At 39.4% G+C, this 25966-nt stretch overlaps 1 long non-coding RNA gene across 1 annotated transcript in view; it reads left to right on the forward strand.

Moving 5' to 3' along the window:
* The window catches only part of LOC103016052 (uncharacterized), a 162110-nt gene extending 136479 nt beyond the window's left edge, over nucleotides 1-25631 (forward strand). Inside the window, exon 4 of the long non-coding RNA XR_452540.2 lies at nucleotides 25124-25631. This is a non-coding gene — a long non-coding RNA (uncharacterized LOC103016052). The remainder of the gene's footprint in view (nucleotides 1-25123) is intronic.
* The last annotated feature ends 335 nt before the right edge of the window (nucleotides 25632-25966 follow it).

The following is a 25966-nucleotide window of genomic DNA, read 5'->3' on the forward strand; positions in this document are numbered from 1 at the left end:
CAGTGGGGCAAACAGGTTTGCCTAAAAAGACAAAAATAACAGTGGTATGAATGGTAGCTTACGGATCTTTCATTCTTAGTCTGCTTCTTAAATTGATTTACATTATGAGCATGAGTATGTGAATGTGATTGTGTATGTATTGGGGGAGGGTGGTTTCCTGGCCTCATAGCACCGATTGAAAACCCTTGTCGTCCCGGCAGGCAACAGCCAGGGGACAGATCCCCAAGGGGTGGGTTTATCCCTGGGTCAGTTGCTGAGGAAGCCTGAGCATCTGCTGTTATTCTTGTCCAAGTGGCTGTGGACAGGCAGTTCAGAATGCCTGAACTGCTGCTGGGGTCCCAGGGTGACTCAGACCTGGGGACTGATGATATGTGTTGTCATATTTCTGAATAATTAAAGAGCTGCTTCCATTTGTGGGGACTTACTTTGAAGCCATCACAATGTATTAGTGGTCAAGTCGGCTTCATGTGTGAGAGTTTAAAAGGTGAGAGAGGGATTGCTGGGTCATATGGTAGTTCTATTTTTAGTTTTTTAAGGAACCTCCATACTGTTCTCCATAGTGGCTGTATCAATTGACATTCCCACCAACAGTGCAAGAGGGTTCCCTTTTCTCCACACCCTCTCCAGCATTTGTTGTTTGTAGATTTTCTGATGATGCCCATTCTGACCGGTGTGAGGTGACACCTCATTGTAGTTTTGATTCGCAGTTCTCTAATGATTAGTGATGTTGAGCATCCTTTCATGTATTTGTTGGCAATCTGTATATCTTCTTTGGAGAAATGTCTATTTAGGTCTTCTGCCCATTTTTGGATTGGGTTGTTTGGTTTTTTTTCATATGTATATGTATAGCTGATTCACTTTGTTATAGAGCAGAAACGAACACACCATTGTACAGCAAATTATACTCCAATAAAGATGTTAAAAAAAAAAAAAAAAAAAAAGGTGAGAGAGGAAACCCACGGCCAAGAAGATAAAGTTTAGCACTATAAGTAAGCGTGAGCCGTGCATGGTGTCTACATCCCAAGAAACACCGTTTCCTGAAGGCACGCCTTCCAGGCCCCTTTGCATTTGTACTCCATTCCATTTCTTGAGCAAAGCCGGCCCAGAATCATCTGTAATGAGGGGTGAGAGAGGTTTGATGTGCCTCTTGAGGCCAGGCATTTTCCCAGCCATGGGAACATTCAGACCAGGGCTGCTTAGAACCGAGGAGGTGACCTCATGAGCAACAAGTCTTTCTCTCCGAGCCTCAAGCTTTTGCTTTTCTGTAAAATGGAACTAAAGGTGTAGGACCTGCCCATCTTACGGGGTTGTGATGATGGTCAAATTGGGTGATGCATGTGAGGTAAAAAAAAAAAAATGAGCATTTGGGCTGATATAAGGAAGTGTCACTTGTATGAAAAGATGTGACTTCATTCCTTTAATTTGTGGGGTCTGCCTGTGTGTGATTCTAGGCATTCCTTTTCCCCTTGTAGCTTGGTGAACAGCAAGAGGTAGGTTTCTGTCTCAGAAAAAACAACAACAACAAAAAAACCCGATTATTTACAAGAGCTGGAGTATGCCAACTCCAGAAGCTGACAGGGTGGTTCCTGGGGCCTCTGAAGACTGAACTAGAAATTCTCCCCTTGCTGAACCCAAAGGAAATATGGGCAGGAACCGGAAGTCACTCAGGATTCAGAAATAGTGGCCATTTACAGAGTAAAGCTACTAAATTATGCCCAGCCAGCTGTCTTTAGAATATGATTATAGGTGACCCAAAGGAGCAAAACTAGCCCAAACTCAAAGGAGTGAATGCTCCGTAATGTCATGATGTGCAGAGCCAGACATCAGCTGCCACTGACAGAATTTACATGAGAAATTATAGAGATAGACACGGTCCATGCTGGGTGTCTCTGAGTTTGCTCAAATTAATGTTATTTAGTTTTAAACAGCTGCTGATAAGGTTGGTAGGTAGGTAGATGAAAGAAAAGGAAGTGAGGGAGGGAGGGAATAGGGGATAGGTAGGTAAATATGGATACAGCTAGAATGAACTCTTTTTTCTCAACTTCCAATCTTTCTTTTGATGAAAGAAATGCTTATACATTGAAAAGACATAGGGAGAGACTTGTGTTCAGAGTAGAGGGGTCTATAATAGAATTCCAGCTGTGACAATTCCTTGAAGCCCCCATGTGTGAGCTCACGCCTACTTGTGCACATGGTGTGTCCTATAAAATAAAGGAGTTGGTCCAGATTCGTGCGTAAAGCCTATGCCAGCTTCAACAGCCTAAGCTCTACTCATAACAGGGAGGTTTAGCTGAGAAATTCTCAATACCTGGGCCAGTGTCATGACATGGCTAGTGGAGCAGCCATCGTATATTTTAATTATGGCAAGAAAGCAACTTTTTGATAGAATGGGTGAGTGCAAACATTTGGCAACTTCCTGCATGAGTGCAAATGAAAAGCGATGATATTAGGGCTGTTATTTTTTTCCTCAAGAATGACTTCCTTTGTGTGGCAATTGGAGGCTTTCAGGAAATCATTCTTTCTGGCGCTGCTGGTGTTTAAGCACCAGAATTAACCTGCATTCAGTAATCTAAAGTAACTGTTTTCCAAGTTAATTAAGTGAATGATTCTTGATGTTTGACAATGAACTATAACATGGGAACAGCGTGAGGCAGTTTTCCCCTTTAATTTAAAAAAAAAGGGTCTTGTCTACTCCATTTCATATTAGAGCCACCATCATTATCTGTGAGCAGACACAGAGCTGATGAGCTTCTTTGGGTCAGACATTTTTTTTTTCCTATGCATAAAAGAATCCAGACTAGCACTTCTCAAATTTTAGTGTTCATTAGAATAGTCTGAAGCTCTTTTTTAAATGCAGAGTAGGATACAGTAGTTTGAGGTGGGATCTACCAGAGGTCCTGCATTTCTATCAGTCTCTCAGGTAAAGCTTATGACGCTACTCATCCATGAACCCCACCTTCAGGTCTCTGTATCTACGACGTATCTTCTTATCTATGTCTATATGGGGGGAGGGAAAAGAGCGAAGGAGGGAGAGAATGAACCAGGCTGTTCTAAGATGCTGGGGCTGTGATGGGCTATTCTTACCCATCAGCCAGGACCTCTTGCCCTGTGCATTAACTAAGCTGGGGAGCTCTCAGGGTGAATTGAGCTGTCAACCACAGCTGTGGCTGAAATCAGATGCAGGTCAAAGGGATGTTACTCTGGGTGCCAAAAGCATCCGCTGTATTAGGACACAGAGGAGTGTGAGGAGAAGATTATGTCTGGCAGCCAGAGCAGCCAGACGTGAATGTTAACTACCGGGTGCACCAGGAATCCGTAGACACGTCCCTGAAATAGCCCCATGAACAGACGCTCAGAAGTAGACACCACGAAAGCCAGATACAGATGCTTCAAAGTCTTCAGACTTAATGAAGAGCAGCACCTGGGTGTCAATTTGGTGTCTGTGCCCTTGTTGTCACGGAGTCACCTGCATGTGCACTGGCTTCTACCTGTGAGGTCAACTCGGTCAGCTTGGGAGCTGGAGATGGAGCTTGGGCATGGGTGGTGGTGGACTCCACATGCTCAGAAATCCTCATAGCATTGGACTGAAATAACCCTCATCCCTATGCACTGGGCTAACTGGCCAGGGTTTCAAACAATCCCAGCTTCAAGGCTGCCTTGCTTTTCGCTTAGGCTGTTAAAGGAACATTCTAAATGCATCTTTTTTCATTCGTCCCTTATGAACAGCTGTTGACCAGAGAGGTCTCTTTTGGCATCAGAGAGGGTTAAAGGAGGAGAAGTACAGTTGTGAAATATTCTTTGACATTTCAAATATAATAAGTAACAGAACATCCAAATCAGGAAAGGGGATTCCCCTGACATTAGGCTGTGGGACTCAGAGGCACTGCCAACTCCCTCATCAATTTTAGGACTCACAAAAGTGAAGCTCTGTCATTCCCCACACCCTGGTAAGGCTATCTCCTTTATGGCTGTGCAACCATAGAGGCTCGGATGATTAAACATCTCCAATGAGCCTAACAGAAGACAATGGCATCTGTTATTTACCTAGGGGGAAGTCAGGGGGGAAAATGTGTGTGAGCTGGGGATCATTTATGCAGCATTTAACTAGGGTGGGGATGGAAGGGAGCTGGAGGTGGAACATCAGTTAGGCCTAAGCATATGGGAATATTTTCTGATCAAACACAGGACAACTCTGTGTTGTTCAGACCAGGGCAGAAAAGAGAGATGGCAACTCACATAATGCAGGAGTAAAGGGAAATGGCACTTACAGAGCACCTACCATGTACCAGGAACTAACCCATTTTCTTCTACAAATTGCTTTTTCTAGAATGATACAACAAACTCAGTAAATAGTGACTTAAAAAATTTCCATTTTATATGAAGAAATAGATGTTCAGTGACCTTAAGACTTACTTATTCCTTCAAAGCTAAAAATTGCTGGAACTTTCAAATCTAGATCTGCTTGAACCCAAGGTCAAGAAATTCCCATTTTGGGTAATTTTTAAAATGTTGTTACTATATAATATTAAGGCTGTGGATGAAAGAGGCAAATCATTACATATACAATGTATGCAAATATGTTTTCTCTAAGTGGGTATTAATTTTGGCTCTGTGCTTCCCAGAAGGGAAGTCAGGGAGGGAAATAAGGAATGAAGGCATTTTGCAGAACTGATGAGGCCTGTAAACTCTGAAGACAAGGTGTTTAAAGTCTGTTTGGTACTTCAGACTTTATGCATGTAGCTCTTCAACAAAACATAGATAAAATTATATGGTTCATTCATATATATTTATATATGCCCTCTTATTCCAGCCCTACTCCCCCTATAATGCCTCCTTGAAACCCCACCTCTAATGGGTATCCTTCCTGGACTGCTTAGTCTTTGTGGTAGCTCCCAGTTGTGCATTCCACAGTTTTTCCAGTTATTGAGATATAACTGACATACAGCACTGTGTAAGTTGAAGGTGTGCAGCATATGGACCTGACTTAGATATACTGTGAAGCGATTACCACAATAAGTTAACATCCATCATCTCATATAGACACGCACACACACGAAAAGAATGTTTTTTCCCTTGTGATGAGAACTCTTAGGATGTACTCTCTTAGCAACTTCCAAATATACCATCCAGCAGTGTTCATTAGAGTAAACACGTTGTACGTTACGTCTACTGTACTTATTTATCTTATAACTGGAAGTTTGTACCTTTGACCACCTTCATCCAATGCGCCCCCCACCACCCGCCCCATCTCTGGCAACCACAAATCTGATATCTTTTTCTATGAATTTTTCTTTTCTTTTTAAATTTTTATTGGAATATAGTTGATTTACAATGTTGTGTTAGTTTCAGGTGTACAGCAAAGTGAATCAGTTATACGTATATCCGCTTTTTAGATGCTTTTCCCATATAGGCCATTAGAGAGTACTGAGTAGAGTTCCCTGTGCTATAGAGTAGGTCCTTATTGGTTATCTATTTTCCATATAGTCATGTGTATATGCCAATCCCAATTTATCCCCCACCCCTTACCCCACGGTAACCATAAGTTTGTTTTCTACATCTTTATTTCTGTTTTATAGATATCTATGTATTTTTCTTTAAGATCCCAAATGTAAGTGAGATCATACAGTACTTGTCTTCCTAATTCTCCTTAGCATAATGCTGTCAAGGTCCATTCATGTTGTCGCAAATGGCAGGATTTCCTTTTTTAATGGTTGAATAATATTTCATTGTATATCTATATTTTATATGTATATATAGTACTTATCTAAAGATATTATATCAATTTCTTTATCCATTCATCCATCGATGAACACTTAGGTTGTTTTCATGTCTTGGCGCTTATAAATAATGCTATAGTAAACACGGGGGTGGAGATATCTCTTCAACATGTGTTTTCATTTCCTTTGGAAATACACCAAGAACTGAGATTGCTGGGTCTTTTGGTAGTTCTGTTTTTAAATTTTGGTGGAACCTCCATACTGTTTTCCATAGTGGCTTTACCAATTTACATTCCCACCAACAGTGTACTAGGATTCCCTTTTCTCCATATCCTTACCAGCATTTGTTCTCTTGTCTTTTTCATAAGAGCCATTCTAACAGATGTGAGAAGATATCTCATGTGGCTTTGATTTGCATTTCCCCAGTGACTAGTGATGCTAAGCACCATTTCATGTACCTGTTAGCCGTTTGAATCAAATATCTTTGGAAAAATGTCTATTCAGGTCCTTTGCCCATTTTAAAAAAATTAATTAATTTATTACTTTTGGCTGCATTGGGTCCTCATTGCTGCACACGGGTTTCCTGTAGTTGTGGCGAGTGGTGGCTACTCTTCATTGTGGTGTGTGGGCTTCTCATTGTGGTGGCTTCTCTTGTTGTGGAGCACGGGCTCTAGGCACTCGGGCTTCAGTAGTTGTGGCTTGCGGGCTCTAGAGCGCAGGCTCAGTAGTTGTGGCGCACAGGCTTAGTTGATCCACGGCATGTGGGATCTTCCCAGAGCAGGGCTCGAACCCGTGTCCCCTGCATTGCTAGGCAGATTCTTAACCACTGCGCCACCAGGGAACTACCTGCTCATTTTTTAACTGAATTATTTTTTGCTACAGAGTTGTATGAGTTTTTAAATATACTTTGGATATTAACTCCTTATCAGATATATGATTTGCAAATATTTCTTCCCATTCTATAGTTGTTTTTCATTTTGTTGATTCTTTTGTTGTGTAGAAGCTTTGTAGTTTGATGTAATCCCACTTGTTTATTTTTAAGTATCTAAAAAAAAATCATTGGTAAGACCCAGCTCAAGGAGCTTTTTTCCTATCTTTTCTTCTGGTTTTATGGTTTCAGGTCTGTCACTTAAGTCTTTAATTCATTTTGAGTTGATTTTTTGTGAAGGGTAGAAGATAGGAGTATAGATTCATTTTTTTTTTATAGGTGCTTTTTTCCCAGCACTGTTTATTCAAGTGTTCTTCAATTTCTCCATTGAGTGTTCTTGGGTCCCTGGTCAATTTTAGTTGACTATATATGCTTGGGTTTATTTCTGGGTTCTCAATTCTGTTCCATTGTTCTATGTGTTTGTCTTAATGCCTGTACTGTACTGTTTCAATTACTATAGCTTTATAATGCATTTTAAAATCAGAAAGTGTGATGCCTCCTACTTTTTTCTTCTTTCTCAGAATTGCTTTGGCTATTTGGGGTCTTTGGTGGTTCCATATATTTTAGGATTGTTTTTTCTACTTCTGTAAAAAATGCCATTGGAATCTTGATAGGGATTGTGTTGCTTCTACAGATGCCTGTGGGTAGTTTGAACATTTTAACAATATTAATTCTTCTAATCCATGAACACAGGACACCTTTCCATTTATTTGTGTTTTCTTCAATTTCTTTCATCAATGTTTTGTACTTTTCAGTGTAGAGATCTTTCACCTCCTTGGTTAAATGTATTCCCAAGTATTTTATTGTTTTAGATGGAATTGTAAATGAGAAAAATTAATTTTTCAGATAATTTGTTGTTAATGAATAGAAACAGTACTAATTTTTGCATGTTAATTTTGTATCCTGCAACTTTACTGATGTTGTTGATTAGATCTAGTAATTTTTTGGTGGAATATTTAGGAGTTTATATATATAAAGTTATGTCATCTGCAAATAGAGACAATTTTACTTCTTTCTTTCCAATTCTGATGCCTTTACTTTTTGTTTGTTTTGCTTTCTTGATTGCTATGGCTAGGACTTCCAGTACTATGGTGAATAGGAGTGGTGAGAGTGGGCACTCTTGTTCCTGATGTTAGAGGAAAATTTTTCAACCTTTCACCATTGAGTATGATGTTAACTGTGGACCTGTCATATATGGCTTTTATTATGTTGAGGTGTATTTCTTCTATGCCCAATTTGTTAAGAGTTTTATCATGAATGGATGTTGAATTTTGTCAAATCCAAATTTTTCTGTATCTATTGAGATGATCACATAATTTTTTGCTTTCATTCTATTTGTGTGATGTAACTGATTTACATATGCTGAATCAGCCTTGCATTCTAGGGGTAAATCTCACTTGATGATGGTGAGTGATCCTTTAAATGTGCTGTTGAATTTGGTTTGCTAGTATTTTATTGAGCATTTTTATATCTATATTCATGAAGGATATCAACCTACAGTTTTCTTGTATCTTTTCTGGCTTTAGTATCAAGGTAATGTTGGCCTTGTAAAATGAGTTTGGGACTATCCCCTCTTATTTGATTTTTTTGAAGAGTAGAAGGTTTGGCATTAATTCTTTGTTAAATGTTTGGTAAAATTCACCAGTGAAGCCATCTGGTCCTGGGCTTTTCTTTGTTGGGAGATTTTTTTAAATTACTAACTCAATATCCTTTCTAGTTTATTTTTTCAGTTATACATACATATATGTGTATGTGTATATATTTATATATATATATGTGTGTGTGTGTGTGTGTATGTGTGTGTATATATATTCTTCATATTCTTTTCCATTATGGTTTATTACAGGATATTGAATATAGTTCCCAGTGCTGTACAGTAGGACCTTGTTGTTTATCTACTCTATATACAATAGTTTGCAGCTGCTAGTCCCAAACTCCCAATCCAGCCCTCCTCTACCCCACCTCCACCTTGGAACCACAAGTCTGTTCTCTATGTCTGAGTCGGTTTCTATTTCGCAGATATGTTCATTTGTGCCATATTTTAGATTCCACATATAAGTAATATCATATGGTATTTGTCTTTCTCTCTCTTTCAGACTTACTTCACTTAGTATGATAATCTCTAGGTCCATCCATGTAGCTGCAAAGGGCGTTATTTCATTCTTTTTTATGACTGAGTAGTATTCCATTGTATGTATGTATATACATCTTCTTTATCCATTCATCTGTCGATGGACATTTAGGTTGTTTCCATGTCTTGGCTATTGTAAATAGGGCTGCTATGAACACAGAGGTGCATGTATCTTTTCAAATTATAGTTTTGTCCCAGGAGGGGGATTTCTGGATCATATAGCAACTCTTTTTAGTTTTTTGAGGAACTTCCATACTGTTCTCTATAGTGGCTGCACCAATTTACATTTCCCCCAACAGTGTAGGAGGAACCTACACTGTTTAACTGTTCTTAATATTATAGAGCAATTTTAATATTTTTCATAATTCATCAATTCATATACTAAGTACTCACAGGGCACAGGCCACTGTCCCAACCTTGTAATTGTGCATCTCACACAATCTAACAGCATTATTAAAGCACTGTGGTCTCAGGCCCAAAATATCATCTCAGCAGATCAAAGTCTGTACTAAGCAGTCAGATCCATGTATTTGGCCACAGGTTAGTTCAGTTTGAGGGTATACATCCCTGCCACCATCCCAACTCACACTGCTCAAACTGCTTTCTCCTGGTCATGTGTGTGACATCCTTTTCTCCACACCCTCTCCGGCATTTCTTATTTGTAGACTTTTTGATGAAGGCCATTCTGACTGGTGTGAGGTGGTACCTCATTGTAGTTTTGATTTGAATTTCTCTAATAATTAACAATGTTGAGCATCTTTTCATGTGCCTTTTGGCCAACTCTATGTCTTCTTTGGAGAAATGTCTATTCAGGTTTTGTGCCCATTTTTTGATTGGGTTGTTTTGGGTTTTTTTGTTATTGTATGAGCTGTTTGTATATTTTGGAAATTAAACTCTTGTTGGTCGCATCATTTGCAAATAATTTCTCCCAGTCCATAGGTTGTCCTTTCATTTTGTTTATGGTTGTGTTTTCTGTGCACAAGCTTATAAGTTTGATTAGGTCCCATTTGTTTATTTTTGTGTTTATTTCTATTTCCTTGGTAGATTGACCTAAGAAAACGTCAGTATGATTTGTGTCAAAGAATGTTTTGCCTGTGTTCTCTTCTAGGAGTTTTATGGTATTGTGTCTTATATTTAAGTTTTTAAGTCATTTTGAGTTTGTTTTTGTGTATGGTGGGAGGGTGTGTTCTAATGTCACTGATTTACATGCAGCTGTCCAACTTTCCCAGCACCACTTGCTGAAGAGACTGTCTTTGTCTTTTTCCCATTTTATATTCTTGCCTCCTTTGTCCAAGATTAGTTGTCCATAGGTGTGTGGATTTATTTCTGGGCTCTCTTCTATTCCATTAATCCATATGTCTGTTTTTGTGCCAATACCATTCTGTTTTGATTACTGTAGCTTTGTAGTATTGTCTGGAGTCTGGGAGGTTATGCGTCCTGCTTTATTCTTTTTCCTCAGGATAGCTTTGGCAATTCTGGGTCTTTTATGGTTCCATATAAATTTTAGGATTATTTGTTCTAGTTCTGTGAATAATGTCATGGGTAATTTGATGGGGATTGCATTGAATCTGTAGATTGCTTTGGGTAGTATGGCCATTTTAATAACATTAATTCTTCCAATCCAAGAGCATGGGATTCAATATCCTTACTAGTAATTGATCTGTTCAGATATTCTGTTTCCTCCTAATTTGGTGATCGTAGGTAATATATTTCTAAGAATTTTTCCATTTCTTCTAGGATGTCCAGTTTGTTGGTACATAGTTGTTCATAGTAGCCTCTTAGGATGCTTTGTATTTCTGTAGTACCAGATGTAATGTCTCCTTTTTTCCTTTATTAGTCTAGTTAAAGGCTTGTCTATTTATCTTTTCAAAGAACTACCTCTTAGTTTTTAATCTTTTGTATTGTTTTCCTTTGGGTTTATTTTACTTTTTCTAGTTCCTTGAAGCATAGTTAGCTTGCTTATTTGATATCTTTGTTTGTTAATGTAGGCCTTTATTATTACGAACTTCCCTCTTAGAACTGGATTTGCTGTATCCCATAAGTTTTGGTATGTTGTGTTTCCAGTTTCATTTGTCTCAAGGTACTTTTCTATTTAATTTTTTCTTTGATCCATTGGTGGTTCACGAGAGAGTTGTTTGATTTCTGTGTTCAAGAGTTATCCAGTTCTCTACTGTTATTGATTTTTAGGTTCATGCCATTTTGGTCAGAGATACTCAGCATGATTTCTATCTTCTTAAAGTTTCTAAGACTTTTGTTGCCTAATATACCATCTATGCTAGAAAACACTCCATGTGCACTTGAATGTGTATTCTGCTGTTGAATAAAATGTTTTGTATAAGTCCATCTAGTCTATAATGTTCAAATCCACTGTTTCCTTATTGATTCTCTGGATAATCTATCCATTATTGAGAGTGGGATATTAAAGTCCCCAACTATTATTGTATTGCTGTTTATTACTCCTTTTAGTTCTGTTTTTGGTTTATATATTGAGGTGCTCTGATATACGGTAATCGTAAATATTATAAAATTGTTAGATCTTCTTGAAGGATTGATGCCTCTATCATTATATAATGTCTTTGTCTCTTTTAATATTTTTAAAGTTTATTTTACCTATTATAAGTATAGCTAATCCTTGCTTTTTATTACCATTTGCTTGAAATATCTTTTTTTTTCCATTCCTTTACTCTCTATGCATATCTTTAGAGCTAAAGTGAGTCTTGTAGGCAGCATATTGTTGGATCTTGATTTTTTTAATGCATTCAGCCATGCTGTATCTTTTGATTAGACAATTTAATTCATTTACTTTTAAAGTAATTATTGATAGGTAAGGACTTACTGTTGCCATAATTGTTTTCTGACTGGCTTGTAGATACACTGTTCCTTGTTGCTTATCCTGTTCTTTTGCCTGTGTGTTTTGAAGCCTTTTGGTATTAGTATGCTTTAACCTGATTATTATGTTCTTTTGGGTAATTACTACAGTTTTTATCCTTGTGGTTACCATGAGGCTTACATAAAGTATCTTAAAGTTAGAACATCCTATTTTGATGTTACAATTTACACATTTTTAATATTTCACATCCATAACAGGTTATTATGGGTATGGTTATTTTTACATTTGTTTTTAGTTTTTAAACTAGAGTTGTAAATGAAACATCCCCCCATTACCATATTGAAAAATCTGTGATTATAAATTTACCATTACCAGTAAGTTTTATGACATACCTTATGTTTATATGATGTTAATTAGTGTTCTTTTACTTCCACTAGAACTCCCCTTAGCATTTCTTGTAAGGCAGGTCTAGAGGTGATGAACTCGCTCACCTTTTGTTTGTTCAGGAAAGTTATTATCTTTCATTTTTGAATAATTCTTGGTTAACAGTATTTTCCTTTCAGTGTTTTTAATGTATCATCCCACCCTCTCCTGGCCTGAACGTTGCTATTGAAAAATGCACCTATAGTCTTATGGAGGTTCCCGTTTATGTAACTTCCCTCTCTTCCCTTGCTGCTTTCAAAGTTCTTTGTATTTGACAATTTAATTATGTGTCCCAGTGTAGTCCTATTGGGGTTCAACCTATTTTGGATCCTTTAGGCCTCATGGATCTGGATGTCCATTTCTCTCTCCAGGTTTGGGAAGTTTCCAACCATTATTGCTTTAAATATACTTTCCTTTTTTCTTCTCCTTCTGGGATTCCCATAACATGGCTGTTTTTTCTTTTAATTTTGTCCCATTTATCCTGTAGGCTTTCTTCACTCTTTTTCATTCTTTTTTCTTGCTCCTCTGACTGGGTAATTCCAAATGCCCTGTCTTCTAGATCACTGATTCTTCTGCATGGATGAATCTACTGTTCAAGCTCTCTATTGAATTCTACTGTAGTTTACTCAATGTATTTTTCCTTTGGGATTTGTTGGTTGAACTTTTGTTCATGAATTGTTTTGTTTTCCTAATTTCATTTAGTTGTCTCTGTGTGCTTGTAGTTCACTAAACTTTTTTAAAGAGGGTTATTCCAAATTCTTTGACAGTTCATAGGTCTCCATTTCTTACAGTCAGTTATAAGAGCTTTATTAGTTTCCTTTGGTGGTGTCATATTTCCCATTTTTTGTAATCCTTGATTTCTTATGTTGGTATCTACATGCTTGAGTAAGTAGTCTCCTCTTCCAGACTTTACCAGACCACTTAATTGGCTTTCTGCATGTGTCAGTCTGTAACGTCCTTGGCAGGTGGGGCTTGCTGTCAATGTCTATTTAGGCAAGGCTTTTGCCCGAGCTCTGAGGTGTTGCCACTCTTGATTTTGCTCCCTGCCCAAATGAGACTGTACGATGGGGCTCAGCTATTTCCTGGGTTCTCTGGTCAGGCTTTCTAATTGGGACTGGGTATATATTATACTCAGCAGTAGAGAGGGTTATGAATTAGCGTCCCTGTCCTGATGGGGCAGCAGAAAAAGGCATCAAGGTCTGGATGACTCATTGTTTGGGGAATTGAACTAGGCAACACTATGTACTGAATTTCCTTGCCCGACAGGGCCACCATTTTGTGCTGCAGATGGGGATAACCCTGGGATTTGCTTTCTGTTCACTGTCAGTCACTGTAAGCAAGGCTGTAAAATGGGCTCCACTGCTTCCTATGTGCTCTGTTTAGGTCCTCTGGTTGGCAGGCTGTAGTCAGAAGTGAGTTCCTGTAAATTAGTTTTTCTGCCCAGACAGGGCCCTTTGTAGGCTCTAAGGCTGGCAAGGCTCTTATTTGGAGGTCAAATTAGGCAGAACTTGGTACCAAGTTCCCTGACCTCAGTAGCCACTCTCCCAGTTCTGCAGATGGGTAGGACCACCGACCAGGTTCTTGGTGGCAGTGGAACTGGAAGTGCAAGATGGGCTACACAGATTCCTGGGAACTCTGGTTAGGGTTACTTGTTGGGTGGGGCTGTACATTAGCTTCCCTGCCCATGCAGAATAGGCCCCAGGCCCAGCAAGGGCTTTGTTTGTTTGGGAATCAAATAAGACAGACCTGTATGCTAAGCTCCCTGGAGAAGATGGGTCACCATCTTGACTCTGCAGACACAAAGCCACTGGTCATGTTCTCTATTCAAATGCCACTGTAATCAAGGCTGCAGGGTATGCTACCAAGATTCCCAGGAATGCTGCTTAGGGTTTTGGTTGGAGGCTGTATGCAGCAGTGGGCAGGGCTACAGCTTAGTTTCTCTGCACAGGGGGCAGGGGAGCCACAGAAAAGGCCCCAAGGCTGATAGGAGGCAGTCCTGTCTATCAAACTCTTTGCAGAGACCAGCCAGTGACCCCAGATGGGCAGAACCACTGGCCAGGCTCCCTGCTCAGGTGCTGCTATGCTAAGTCATTTTCTAGGTGCTGAGGCTTCCTGGTTGAGCAGGGCCATGAGTTAGCTCCCCTGCTCAGGGCCCAGGCTCAGCTCAGCAGATGAGTGAAGCTAGTGGTTAAGACTTCTACTTGGGCACTGCAGGTAGGAACTCAGTCGGCCAAGATCCAAGTGTTTGATTCTGAATAGGGACTCCCAATAAGTTACCCACATTGCTGGGGCAGCTGGATGTCCACCCTGGGCCTTCTTTTCTCACTGGAGGAGCCCTCCTGGGGTGGTGCTGCACCAGCCTGGGGAGGGGTAATGTAGTCAGTGTGTAGCGGCTCGTCTTACCCTTCTTGTGTGGTCTGTCTCAGCCCTGTGTTCTAGGATGTTCTCAGCGGTGTCTTGTCCACGAATAGCTGTTGTCCTGTGAGGGGGAATGAACTCAGTGACTCCCCATGGTGCCATCTTGATGGCATCACTCCCACCCCGTAATTCACACCTGTGCAGCCTTCTCTACTTCCTCCTGCGTCTCAGGGTTTCCTGATGGCAGTGAAATCACTGCATCCTTCATATGTCTCTACTACAAGGTACAGTAGAGATGGATGGCTCACCCACTGCTGTTGGAAAGTTCTGTTGTCTTTCCCCCTTGGAGACCTGATGCCAGCAGTCAAGTGTTACTTCTGTGTGAATAGAGCGTGAATTAAATTCTTGATAAAATTTTAATCTTCCACAGAATGCTACGAGGGAAGCTTGATGAGTAAACAGGCCACAAAAGGAAAGGTAGGATTCCCCAAATCATTCAGCCAGTAGGTTGTGGCTCTGGAGATGGAGGAGGAACCTCTTTCCCTGGGCCCTCCCATCCTACTTGGAGTTTACGAAGCCTACCTTCAGTCAGGGCATTTATATTTCCTTCTGCCTAGAACCCAGTTCCTCCTGTTCTTTTCTTGGTTGTGCTTTTCAGACCTTCATCCATCAGGTCTTCGCTCAAACGGCAGTCCTTCAGAGAGGCCTTACCTGACCACTTTATTTTTTTCGTAAAGACTTAACATGATCTGCAATTTTTCAGTAATTTAGTTGTTTGTCTGCTTATTTATTGTCTGGACTTCCTCTAGCATTTAACTCCTTCTTCACTACAGTAGCCCCTGTGCCTCAGAACCTTATTGTGCTCCTCCCAAATACTGGGAGAATAAATGAACTGGGGGTAAAGTATGCCTTAGATGGTTCCCGCATGGTCGGAGCATCACCTGGGATCACCTGTATTACATCATTGTCAGAAATGCACAGCCTCACCCTAGACCTAGAATCAGAGTGGGGGGGCCCAGCACTCTACATTGTAACAGGCCCTCCAGGTGCTTCTGATGCATGCTCCAGCTTGAGAGCTACTAGTGGGGCAGTGCTTCTTTATTGATCTTGACTATGCATCTGAACAGACCTAGGATACCTTAGTAGAATGCAGATTCTTGTTCAGTAGGTCTGGGGGGGCGGTGTCAGAGAACCTGCATTTCTAACAAACCCAGGTGGCACTCACGCTGCTGACCACTTACTTGCCACTCAAGTATGTGGTCAGCAGCATCTTTGCAGTAACCTGGGAAGCTGTAAAAATCACTGATGCTGGTCCCTCCCTTAGATGTTCTGATTTAATTGGTCTGGAGTACAGCTATACTGGGTCTTTTTAAAAGCTCCTCAGGCAATTCTAATGTGCAGTCAAGGCTGAGAACTACCACCCTGGAAGGTTTTCAGGTGTGTGCATCCTCAGAACACCACTGGGTGTGCGGACAGGTGACGCACTGCAGCTCAGGGCAGCTCTGAGCCAGGGTATGCATAGAGTTCAGACACCATAAGACACAAGACCTGAGAGTTCTGTGGGAGACCTAAAAAAGGAAATCTATGGGGAGACAAACTCACTCAAGGAGAAACTGTAAGCAGTGGGGGAAACTAAATCCCTCAGCCCACTTACCGACCTAGATCTGCAAACACATCTGCTCAATACAAGGATTTAATGATGCTCAATCCATACAGATCCAATGATGATTTCGTCCTGAAGATAAAACTCCTATGGATAAACAAATGTTCCAGGGGTTACATTAGCTGGCCAGGTTAATTTAAAATGACTCCAATAATTAGTTTTGTGCATTCAGTTTGTTATTAGTGCAGATGCTTTTCATAGAAGGGACAAAAGCTCCTAAATGAAACCTCTCTGGCTTTTCTGTCATTCCTCTGAACTTGTGTTCTAAAAAACGCATCATGCATTCAGAGGGTTCACTAGATTTAAAATAAATCATCCCTTTGGTGTACATAGCCCCATATACATTAGGTTATATACCTTGAGATGAAGAGACATAAACAGGTGGTGTCTTGTTTTGTCTTTTGTTCCTATTAACATGCCCAGTGGGACTTCTTAAAAGAGGTTTTATGTTTATTAGGATGTTTTCAAGAATGCTCTCTAAAATGAACAAGAACATGAATATAAATACTGTTCGTAATAAATTAGATAGATTTTTAAAAGAGGAATGTGAAAGAAGGCATTATGAATGTAACAAACAAGATGCAGGAAGTGGGTTGTTACCCTGAATCTACCTCCCAGATTCTCCATTTCATCATCTCAGGATGCTATAGGGATGAACAGGAAGTTCTGGGAGGCATTATGCAGAATAGTGTTAAGATACCACGTTTGACTAAAAACAGAATTACCATATGATCCAGCAATTCCACTCCTGGGCATATATCCAGACAAAATGCTAATTCAAAAAGATACACGTTCCTCTATGTTCACAGCAGCACTATTGACAATAGCCAAGACATGGAAACAACCTAAATGTCCATCAACAGATGAATGGATAAAGAAGATGTGGTGAGGGTGTTGGCCCTGCCCACTCGAACCTGGGAAACCTACTGAGCTCTCAGGCCAGTCCCCTGCCCTACAAAGCCCTCTCCAGGCCACATGGGTCCTGGGGGCATAGGAGGGAGGCTGGGGGAGAACAGGAGGGGTGCTCCAGGACCTGAGGAGCAAGGGCATTGGCCCCGCCCACTCAGGCCCGGGAAGCCTTCTGGGCTCCCAGGTGGGGACCCCTGCCCTCTGAGACCAGAGGCAGGAGGCATGCCTGGGCCCCTTCTGTTCTGTAAGCCCCACACCCCCCTGCGCAGCTTGCAGGAGCTTCGTTCACAAGCTGGGGGTTGGGCAGAAGCTCCTGCAGTGGGAGCTCTGAGTGAGTCCAAACCACTGGACTAACAGAGACCCTCCGACCCCAGGGAATATCCATCTGAGTGAGGTCTCCTAGAGGTCCTCATCTCAGCACCAAGACCCAGCTCTACCCAACAGCCTACAAACTCCACTGTTGGAAGCCTCAGGCCAAACAACCAGTAAGACAGAAACACAATCCCACTCATCCAAAAAAAAAACCGAGATGGCAAAAAAATATGTCGCAGATGAAGGAACAAGGTAAAATCCTACAAGACCAAATAAATGAAGAGGAAATAATAGGCAAGCTACCTGAAAAAGAATTCAGAGTAATGACAGTAAAGATGATCCAGAATCTCAGAAATAGAATGGAGGCATGGATTGAGGAAATACAAGAAATGTTTAACAGAGATCTAGAAGAACAAAAGAACAAACAAACAAAGATGAACAACACAATAACTGAAATGAAAAATACACCAGAAGGAATCAATAACAGAATAACTGAGGCAGAAGAATGAATAAGTGAGCTGGAAGACAAAATAGGGGAAATAACTGCTGAGAAACAGAAAAAAGAATGAAGAGAATTGAAGACAATCTCAGACACCTCTGGGACAACACTAAATGCACCAACATTTGAATTACAGGGGTCCCAGAAGGAGAAGAGAGAGAGAAAAGGACCTGAGAAAATATTTGAAGAGATTATAGTGGAAAACTTCCCTGACATGGGAAAGGAAATAGTCACTCAAGTCCAGGAAGCACAGAGAGTCTCATACAGGATAAACACACCAAGACACATATTAATCAAACTAACAAAAATTAAATTTAAAGCAAAAATATTAAAAGCAGCAAGGGAAAAACCAAAAAATAACATACAAAGGAATCCCCATAAGGTTATCAGCTGATTTTTCAGCAGAAACTCTGCAGGCCAGAAGGGAGTGGCAGGATATACTTAAAATGATAAAAGAGAAAAACCTACAGCCAAGATTACTCTACCCAGCAAGGATCTCATTCAGATTCAATGGAGAAATCAAAAGCTTTTCAAACAAGCAAAAGCTAAGAGAATTCAGCACCACCAAACCAGCTTTACAATAAATGCTAAAGAAACTTCTCTAGGCAGGAAACACAAGAGAAGGAAAAGACCCACAAAAACAAACCCAAAACAAACAATTAAGAAAGTGGTAACAGGAACATACATATTAATAATAACCTTGAATATAAAGGGATTAAATGCCCCAACCAAAAGACACAGAGTGGCTGAATGGATACAAAAACAAGACCCATATATATGCTGTCTACAAGAGACCCACTTCAGACCTAGGGACACATACAGACTGAAGGTGAAGGAATGGAAAAAGATATTACATGCAAAGGGAAATCAAAAGAAAGCTGGAGTAACAATACTCATATCAGATAAAATAGACTTTAAAATAAAGGCTATTACAAGAGACAAAGAAGGACACTACATGATGATCAAGGGATCATCCAAGAAGAAGATATAACAATTGTAAATGTTTATGCACCCAACATAGGACCACCTCAATACATGAGGCAAATACTAACAACCATGAAAGGAGAAATCAACAGTAACACAATAATAGTAGGGGACTTTAACACCCCACTCACAGCAATGAACAGATCATCCAAAGAGAAAATAAATAAGGAAACACAAGCTTTAAATGACACAATAGAACAGATAAAGTTCATTGATATTTATTGAACATTCCACCTAAAAGTGGCAGAATACACTTTCTTCCCAAGTGCACATGGAACATTCTCCAGGATAGATCACATCTTGGGTCACAAATCAAGCCTCGGAAAATTTAAGAAAATTGAAATTGTATCAAGCATCCTTTCTGACCGCAACACTATGACACTGGAAATCAATTACAGGAAAAAAAAAAACTGTAAAAAGCACAAATACATGGAGGCTAAACAGTGCACTACTAAATAACCAAGTTATCACTGAAGAAATCAAAGAAGAAATAAAAAGTACATAAAAACAAATGACATATGGACACCAAGGGGGGAAAACTGCGGTGAGGTGGGGATGGTGGTGTGCTGAATTGGGCTATTGGGATTGACATGTATACACTGATGTGTATAAAATTGATGCCTAATAAGAACCTGCAGTACAAAAAAACAAACAAAACAACTAATACTAAATTTTCATTGGGTTGTTTGTATGGAAATATGTCAATATAAATGTTTCAGACATTACATGAAATTTCTAAAAATCTTATATTTGTATGTGTATGGAAATATGTATGGAAATATGTTAATATAAATGTTTCAGACATTACATGAAATTTCTAAAAAAAAAAAAAAACAAATGACAATGAAAACACAACAGCCCAAAACCTATGGGACGCAGCAAAAGCAGTTCTAAGAGGGAAGTTCATAACAATACAATCTCACCTCAAGAAACAAGAAAAATCTCAAACAAACAATCTATCCGTACACCTAAAGCAACTAGAGAAAGAAGAACAAAGAAAACCCAAAGTCAGTAGAAGGAAAGAAATCATAAAGATCAGAGCAGAAATAAATGAAATAGAAACAAAGAAAACAATAGCAAAGATTAATAAAACTAAAAGCTGGTTCTTTGAGAAGATAAACAAAATTGATAAACCATTAGCCCGACTCATCAAGAAAAAAACAGAGAAGACTCAAATCAATAGAATTAGAAATGAAAAAGGAGAAATCACAACTGACACTGCAGAAATACAAAGTTATAAGAGACTACTACAAACAACTCTATGCCAATAAAATGGACAACCACAAAGAAATGGACAAATTCTTGGAAAGGTACAATTTTCCAAGACTGAACCAGGAAGATTTAGAAAATATAAACAGACCTATCACAAGTAATGAAATTGAAACTGTAATTAAAAATCTTCCAACAAAAGTCCAGGACCAGAAGGCTTCACAGGTGAATTCTATCAAACATTTTGAGAAGAGCTAACACCAATCTCAAACTCTTGCAAAATATTGCAGAGGGAGGAACACTCCCAAATCCATTCTATGAAGCCACCATCAACCTAATACCCAAACCAGAAAAAGATAGATATCACAAAAAAAGAAAATTATGGGCCAATATCACTGATGAATATAGATACAAAAATCCTGAACAAAATACTAGCAAACAGAATCCAACAACATATTAAAAGGATCATACACCATGATCAAGTGGGATTTATCTCAAGGATGCAAGGATTCTTCAATATACACAAATCAATCAATGTGATACACCATATTAACAAAGTAAGGGATAAAAACCATATGATCATCTCAATAGATGCAGAAGAAGCTTTTGACAAAATTCATCACCCATTTATGATAAAAACTGTCCAGAAAATGGGCATAGCGGGAACCTACCTCAACATAATAAAGGCCATATATAACAAACCCACAGCAAACATCATACTCAATGGTGAAAAACTGATAGCATTTCCAGTAAGATCAGGAAAAAGACAAGGATGTCCACTCTCGCCACCCTTATTCAACATAGTTTTGGAAGTCCTAGCCATGACAATCAGAGAAGAAATAAAAGGAATACAAATTGGAAAAGAAGAAGTAAAACTGTCACTGTTTGCAGATGACATGATACTATACATAGAAAATCCTAAAGATGCCACCAGAAAACTACTAGAACTAATCAATGAATTTGGTAAGGCTGCAGGATACAAAATTAATGCACAGAAATCTCTGGCATTCCTATACACTAACAACGAAAAATCAGAAAGAGAAATTAAAGAAACAATCCCATTTACCATTGCAACAAAAAGAATAAAATACCTAGGAATAAACCTCCCTAAGGAGGCAAAAGACTTGTACTCAGAAAACTATAAAACACTGATGAAAGAAATCAAAGATGACATAAACAGACGGAGAAAAATACCATGTTCTCGGAAGAATCAATATTGTGAAAATGACTATACTACCCAAAGCAATTTACAGATTCAGTGCAATCCCTATCAAACTACCAATGGCATTCTTCACAGAATTAGAACAAAAGAATTTTACAATTTGTATGGAAACACAAAAGACCCCGAATAGCCAAAGCAATCTTGAGAAAGAAAAACGGAGCTGGAGGAATCAGGCTCCTGGACTTCAGACTACACTACAAAGCTACAGTAATCAAGGCAGTATGGTACTGGTACAAAACCAGAAATATAGATCAATGGAACAGGACAGAATGCCCAGAGATAAACCCACGCACATATGGTCACCTAATTTATGACAAAGGAGGCAAGAACATACAATGGGGAAAAGACAGCCTCTTCAATAAGTGGTGCTGGGAAAACTGGACAGCTACATGTAAAAGAATGAAATTAGAACACTCCCTAACACCATACACAAAAATAAACTCCAAATGGATTCAAGACCTAAATCTAAGGCCAAACACTATAAAACTCTTAGAGGAAACCATAGGAAAAACACTCTTTGACATAAACCACAGCAAGATCTTTTTTGACCCACCTCCTAAAGTAATGAAAATAAAAACAAAAATAATCAAATGGGACCTAGTTAAACGTAAAAGCTTTTGCACAGCAAAGGAAACCATAAACAAGACAACCCTCAGAATAGGAGAAAATATTTGCAAATGAAACAATGGACAAAAGGATTAATCTCCAAAATATACAGACAGCTCATGAAGCTCAATATCAAAAAATCAAATCCAATTAAAAAATGGGCAGAAGACCTAAATAAACATTTCACCAGTGAAGACATACAGATGGCCAAGAGGCACATGAAAAGATGCTCAGCATCACTAATTATTAGAGAAATACAAATCAAAACTACAATGCTGTATCACCTCACACCGGTCAGAATGGCTATCATCAAAAAATCTACAAACAATAAATGCTGGAAAGGGTGTGGTGAAAAGGGAACCCTCCTGCACTGTTGGTGGGAATGTAAATTGATACAACCACTATAGAAAATATTATGGAGGTTCCTCAAAAAACTAAAACTAGAAATACCGTATGACCCAGCAATCCCACTACTGGGCATATACCCTGAGAAAACCATAATTCAAAAAGAGACATGTACCAAAATGTTCACTGCAGCTCTATTTACAATAGCCAGGACATGGAAGCAACCTAAGTGTCCATCGACAGATGAATGGATAAAGAAGATGTGGCACATATATACAATGGAATATTACTCAGCCATGAAAAGAAATGAAATTATTTGTAGTGAGGAGGATGGACCTAGAGTCTGTCAGACAGAGTGAAGTAAGTCAGAATGAGAAAAACAAATACTGTATGCTAACGCATATATATGGAATTTTTAAAAAATGGTACTGATTAACCTAGTGGCAGGGCAGGAATAAAGACATAGACATAGAGAATGGACTTGAGGACACAGTGGCAGGGAGGAGGAAGCTGGGGCGAAGTGAGACTAGCATCGACATATATACACTACCAAAGGTAAAATAGATAGCTAGTGGGAAGCAGCAGCATAGCAGAGGGAGATCAGCTCAGTGTTTTGAGACGACCTAGAGGGGTGGGATAGGGAGGGTGGCTCAAGCGGGAGGGGATGTGGGGATTTATGTATGTATATGGCTGATTCACTTTGCTGTACAACAGAAACTAACATAGTATTGTGAAGCAGTTATACTCCAATAAAGATCTATTAAAAAAAAAACCCTCACTACTATATATAAAATAGATAACCAACAGGGACCTACTGTATAGCACAGGGAACTATGCTCAGTATTTTGTAATAATCTGTAAGGGAAAAGAATCTGAAATATATGTGTGTGTGTGTATATATATATATATAAACTGAATCACTTTGTTGAACACCTGAAACTGACACAACATTGTAAATCAACTATACTCCAATTTTTTTAAATGATGAAAAGTCATAAAGAAAAATGATATGGTGTATATATATATATACAATGAAATACTTCTCAGCCATAAAAAAGAATGAAATAATGCCATTTGCAACAACATGGATGGACCTAGAGATTATCATACTAAGTGAACTAAGTCAGAAAAAGACAAATACCATATGATATCACTTACATGTGGAATCTAAAATATGACAGAAATGAACCTATCTATGAAACAGAATCACAGACAGAGAAAACAGACTGGTGGTTGCCGAGGGGAAGGGGGTTGGGGGAGGGATGGAGTGGGATGCCGGGGTTAGCAGATGTAAGCTATTATATATAGGATGGATAAACAACAAGGTCCTACTGTATATAGCACAGGGAACTATATTCAATATCTTATGATAAGCCATAATGGAAAAGAATATAAAAAAAGAACATATATATGTATAACTGAATCACTTTGCTGTACAGCAGTAAGTAACACAACATTGTAAATCAACTATACTTCCTTTAAAAAAAAAAAAAAAAAGACCAGGTTTGGAGAGTCTAGGAGGTGACATGACCATACCCTTTTTTGGGAAGGATCTCTTACAGGCCCCACCCCAGTGGAGGTAGCCAGCCAGAGCCAGGCAAGGTCTGTATTAAATGAGCCTGTCCTCCCTGGTCATAGTTGATTGGTAGACACAGTGTAAACCTGGCTAAGTTCTCTCTCCAGAAAATCAGAAAATTGGAATAAGGTGATACCGAGTCTGGGAGTCTTAGGAATGAGCCACTTGAATGCATCAGTCTAGAGCAGTGCTCTGGTGTAGAACTTTCTCAGTGATGGAAATGTTGTATAGCTTGCACTGTCCAATACAGTAGCCACATGTGGATATCAAGCAACTGAAATGTGGCTACTGTGACTGAGGAACTGACTTTTTAATTTTACTTAAATTTACATTTAAATTTAATAGCTAGTGTCTATTGTATTGGACAGTACACCTCTAGAGGCCACTTTTATGGCCTTCAGCTTCTACTAAGGAATCCCCAGAGCCTCTTTGGTTATCTCCTTTGCCAAGTTCAGCTGTTGCATCAGTTTCACAAGACACCCTAGGAGCTTTTCAATAAATCCCCCAATTTACTTCAGCTAGCCAAAGGTGCCTTAATTAAGATAGGGTGTTAATTAGGTTAAAAACTTAAATACCGTCGTCCTTTTGCAGAGGGATGTCTGTCCATCACATTAAAACCATCCAGATGTGAAGATGCTGGACCTCCTCTTGCCCATGGGTATTCTACCAAAGTAGGAATGAAGAAGGTGGATTCTTTAATGCCTAATACCCTAAGCAAACTCTCTTATGAAGTCACAGGGCAATCCTATTTGAAATAGAAAAGAATTAGTGGCGTGACTTATTTATGTCAGAGTTACATGAGACTCAGCATTAGCCTGGGGATCTGGAAAACTTGAGCTCACATTCTACCTTTCCTCTTTCCCTGGATGAGATGTGACAAGCTATGTAGTCACTATAAGTCTCAGCAGCCTCATGATTTTAAGGAAGCCTTAAAACTAGACTATCCTTAAGGTTATTCTACTTCTATTAGACTGTAATAAGGTATAAGCTGTGAGGGCCCTGCCACCGTCTTACTCACTGCTGTATCCTCACAGAGCCAGTGTGGAATAACACTGTAGTTGATGGCATCTCGGATTGGGTCCAGGGGGCAAATGGAAACTTCATCTTGAAGGTGAACCAGATTTGGGCCAAAGGTTAACAAACTCCTGAGGTTGTACAGACAGTCATTCCATTGGGAGTGTCCCAATTTGACATTCATGGGCACAGTCTGACTACGGGTGACCTTGAGCCTCTTCTCTATGCCATGAGCTTTGGTTCCCCTGATCATAAATAATAAGACAAATGGGGACTTTACAATTTAAACATTGCAACCATTATCACACAATAGTTTATCTAACTCTAACAAGTTTGTGAGGCATCCTTGTCTTACCATCACTGCCACCATCATCACATCATTGTTACTCCTTTGCAGATGGGGACACCAAGGCTCAGAGAGAGGAAGCCAGCTGATGCAGATCCCACTGTTAATAAGTGGATGAGGCAGAATTCACAACCGGGTCTTCTGACTCTAAATTCAACACTTAGTAGAGAAGAACATCTGTATCTGCTTTAAAATTTTATGGAGACTGATGAAATACCGTACGTTTAATACTTTGGAGAGAAAATGTGAAGCAAATAAAGTTTGCATTTTAAGAGATGAGAAGGGCAAGGGTGTCATTCTTTTTTGGGTCTGGATTTTGAGGTATGTTCTTGAAAGTTTGGTGCTTGGTTGTTACCTACAGTATAAAACTAGACTAACAATTATGGGGAAATCTGGAGAGCAGACCTTCCATGTAAGCCAGATTACTGTTGTCCTATGTTTAATTGTAGCCAACTCTTTTGGTACCTGGCATCTTCTATTGTTCTCAGTAAACCCTTACAACAGCCCAATGTGGTGAATACTACAATCCTTAATTTTAATATGAAGATGGTTTGATACAGAAAAGCTAAATGAGGTGTCTAAGGTCACAGAAATAAAAGCTGACCAAGCCAAAATTCACATCTCAGATCTGACTGCAGAGCTCAAGTTCTAATGCAACGATTTCCTTCTTGTTAATTATGAACCTTTAATAAACTTTCACCTTAATGATTCTTCTGTGTTTTATTGGTACCACATGAAAAGAAGCCAGTATCCACAATGGTGATATCATAGGACTTCTAGGGGTCAATATGATGGTGACAAAACCATCGACATGAGAAACCCCAAGGTGAGGTCAGACTTTCCTAGATATTTCCTCACTGGTGCCAACATCGAAATAAAATACCATGGATTTTC

This window comes from Balaenoptera acutorostrata, chromosome 19, assembly GCF_949987535.1.
Source record: "Balaenoptera acutorostrata chromosome 19, mBalAcu1.1, whole genome shotgun sequence".
Classification (NCBI taxonomy): Eukaryota; Metazoa; Chordata; class Mammalia; order Artiodactyla; family Balaenopteridae; genus Balaenoptera; species Balaenoptera acutorostrata.